The sequence below is a fragment of the Chrysochloris asiatica genome, unplaced genomic scaffold (genome assembly GCF_000296735.1).
Source record: "Chrysochloris asiatica unplaced genomic scaffold, ChrAsi1.0 scaffold00010, whole genome shotgun sequence".
Taxonomy (NCBI): Eukaryota; Metazoa; Chordata; class Mammalia; order Afrosoricida; family Chrysochloridae; genus Chrysochloris; species Chrysochloris asiatica.
Window position 1 is genome coordinate 28,222,167 of NW_006408528.1, and position 3,938 is coordinate 28,226,104.

The window sequence follows — 3,938 nt, forward strand, 5'->3', positions numbered from 1 at the left end:
ACATTTTAATCCATCTTTTGTGCCACTTCATTTTTCTAAAATCTACTTCTGATCACATCCCTCCTCTCCTTTGTAATATTCACTATTTTCCTGTTCCCTATAAAATACAATTCACTTTTAAGATCCTTAGGGCTACTTGTGATACCAATCAGAAGCTTGCTTTTGCATACATTTGACTTCCCCATCTTAGTATTAAAAAACATAATTTTGCCTGAAACCTTTCAAAATTACCTAAAGTTCTCCACATACAACATGCTAATTCATGCCTGAACACGTAATTTCCACAATGCCCTTACCTAACCTCTCCTATGAATTCTTAACTCTCAACCCTTCAAAATACTGCTACCTCCCTGGAGTCTTCTTTGATGCCCTAAAGCCCAATTACACCTCCTTCTCTACAAATTTCCATGGTGTTTCAGACATACCTCTATTAGAGTCTATGAAAATATGGTGTACTTAAGAAAAGTGTGTATTTCAAAAGTAGAAAAACCTAATTTCAACCCCAAATTTGATTTTTACTAGAGTAAGGAATTTACCTATCACTTATGAAATGTACACAACACTTCAAAACGTCAGTATCCTCAACCTTAAATCGTCACAATGACATTTCCTTTGCAATATCTGTGGAAAATGATTAATTATATTGCAAATATTTTGTATATATTTTATTAACATTTTCAGCTCAACTCTACTTATAGTTAAGGAGCTCTGGTAGCATAGTGGTTACGAATCAGACTGTGAACCTTAGGGTCAGCAGTTCGAAACTACCAGCTGTTCCGTGGGAGAAAGATGCGACTTTCTGCTTCGGTAAAGATTTACAGCCTCGGAAACCCTATACAGGGTTGCTATGAGTAGGAACCGACTCCGTGGCACATAACAACAACAACAACAACAACAACAACAACAACTGCTTATAGTAAGGATGTCATATTTTCTAGAGGGCTTTTTCCACTTTTCTCCCTACCTTAGCATTAAATCCATTAAGTGAGGGAAAACCCAAGTCCATTCAGGGAAACCAAATAGGTTGACCTTCTTTCAATTTATTTTTTCACCCACAACTCAAATGTACTACTAAATTGTGTTTTGTTTGTTTGTCTTTGTAATTACCCAGGACTGTTGGGGTTTGGTTGGATCAGAATTCAAAGTGATTGGCTAGATCAGAAGTAGGATCCATAATCTGGAATTAGCAAAAATGAGCCAGGTCTATACTTTCAATACAGGAAATGTACAGTCGTTTTTTTTCTTATATGAAAGTTGATAGTTCTCCTCTCGTCAATTTGGGTCCTACTTTAATCTGTGTTGAATGTATCTGATCCTTTACATTTTTGCTCTCTCAGCATAACTTGGAATGTCAATCTCCAGCCTTAGTTACAGAGTTCCTTCACCCTTTGCCACTTTCCTCAACAGATATATTGGATACACAATCTTAACCATATTGTAGAGCCCACTCAGAATTTTCCAGATGTCCATGCTGTGACAGAGAAGGCTCTTTGTGCTATGGTATCATTTCTCTTTTTGTATCTGGGACACACACCAAAGGATGTGTCCATAAATCGTGTATTTCTAGTAAAAAGATGTGAACTTGGTGCAGAGATGGCAAAAATTAGAATACGCTATCCTGGTGTACCACCACTCATCTCTCAGTTTGTTGTACTGTGGTGGCTTGTGAGTTCTTATGACTCTGAAAGCTATGCCACCCGTATTTGCAATACCAGCAGGATCACCCATGGAGGACAGGTTTCAGATGAGCTTCCAGACGAAGACAGACTAGGAAGAAGGAGTGATGAACTACTTCCAAATATTTAGTCATTGAAAACCTTATGAATAGCAGAGAAACACTGTCAGATTTAATGCCGGAAAATGAGCCCCTCAAGTTGGAAGGCACTCAAAATGCAACTGGGGAAGAGTGCCCCCTCAAAGTAGAGTTGACTGTGATAACATGAATGGAGTAAAGCCCATGGGAGAAAAGCCATGGGACCTTCATTTGCTGATGGGGCACAACTCAAAATGAAGAGAAATAACTGTAAACATCCACTGAAAATCAGAACATGGAAAGTGCAAAGTATGAATCTGGGAAAATTGGAAGTTGTCAAAAATGAAATGCAACACATAAACGTTGATAGCTTAGGCATTACTGAGTTAAAATGGACTGGTACTGGCCATTTTGAATCTGACGACCACATGGTTTACTATGCCGGAAATGACAAATTGAAGAGGAAGGAATGGTGTTGCATTCATTGTCAAAAAGAACATATCCAGATCAGTCATGAGGTACAACTCTGTCAGTGATAGGATAATATCCATGTGCCTACAGGGAAGCCCAGTTAATACCACTATTATTCAAATTTACACACCAACCACTAAAGGCAGTGAGGATGAAACAGAATTTTACCAACTTCTTCAATCTGAAATCGATCAAACATGCAAACAAAATGTGCTGCTGATCATTACCGGTGATTGGAATACAAAGGTTGGGAGTAAAGAGGAAGAATCAGTAGTTGGAAAATATGGCCTTGGTGATAGAAATGATGCTGGAGAACACATGACAGAATTCTGCAAAACCAATGATTTGTTCATTTCAAATACCTTCTTTATACAGCATAAGAAATGACTATGTACGTTGACCTCACCAGATGGAATACATAGAAATCAAATTGACTACATCAGTGGAAAGAGACAATGGAAAAGCTCCATATCATCAGTGAAAACAAGGCCAGGAGCAGACTGTGGAACAGACCATCAATTACTCAGATGCAAATTCAAACTGAAGCTGAAGAAAATGAAAACAAGTCCATGAGAGCCAAAATATGACCTTGAATATATCCCACCAGAATTTAGAGATCACCTGAAGAAGAGATTTGATACATTAAACACTAAAGACCGAAGACCAAAAGAGTTGTGGAATGACATCAAGAACATCATACAGGAAGAAAGCAAAAAGTCATTAAGAAGACAAGAAATAAGGAAAAGGTCAAAACGGATGTCAGAAGACTAACTGAAACTTGCTCTTCAGCATAGAGATGCTAAAGCAAGTGGAAAAAAATGAGGAGGTCCAAGAGCTGAACAGAAAATTTCAAAGATCAGCTCTAGAAGATAAAGGCAAATATTACAACAAAATGTGCAAAGATCTGGAATCAGAAAATCTAAAAGGAAGAACATGCACAGCATTTCTCAAGCTGGGGGAAGTGAAGAAAAAAATTCAAGTCTCGACTTTCTTTATTGAAAGATTCTCTGGCAAAGTATTGAATGATGCAGAAAGCATCAAGAAAAGATGAAAGGAATACACAGAGTCACTGTACCAAAAGGAAATGGTGGATGTTCAACCATTTCAAGAGGTAGCATGTGATCAAGAGCCAATGATACAAAGGAGGAAGTCCAAGGTGCGTTGAAGGAATTGGCAAAAATCAAAGCACCAGGAATTGATGGAATAAAATTGAACTCTTTCAAGAAAGTGAGGTGGCACAGGAGGCACTCACTCATCTATGCCAAGAAATTTGGAAGACAACTATCTGGTTGAGTGATTGGAAGAGATCCATAGTTGTGCCCACTCTAAAGAGAGGTGACCCAACGGAGTGCGGAAATCATCGGACAATCTCTGATATCCCATGCAAGTAAAGTTTTGCAAAATGTAATACAGAACCGGCGGCAAGCACACATTGACAGAGAATTTCCAAAAGTTCAAATTGGATTCAAAAGAGGCCGTGGAATGAGGGATATCATTGCTGATATCCTATGGATCTTGGCTGAAAGCAGAGAATATCAGAAAGATGTTTACCTGTGCTTTATTGACCATACAAAGGCTTTTGATTGTGTGGATCATGACAAGCTATTGCCAACACTGCGAAGTATGAGTATTCTGGAACACTTAATTGTGCTCATGAGGAGTCTATACCTGGACCAAGAAGCAGTTGTTCTAACAGAACATGGGAACACTGAAT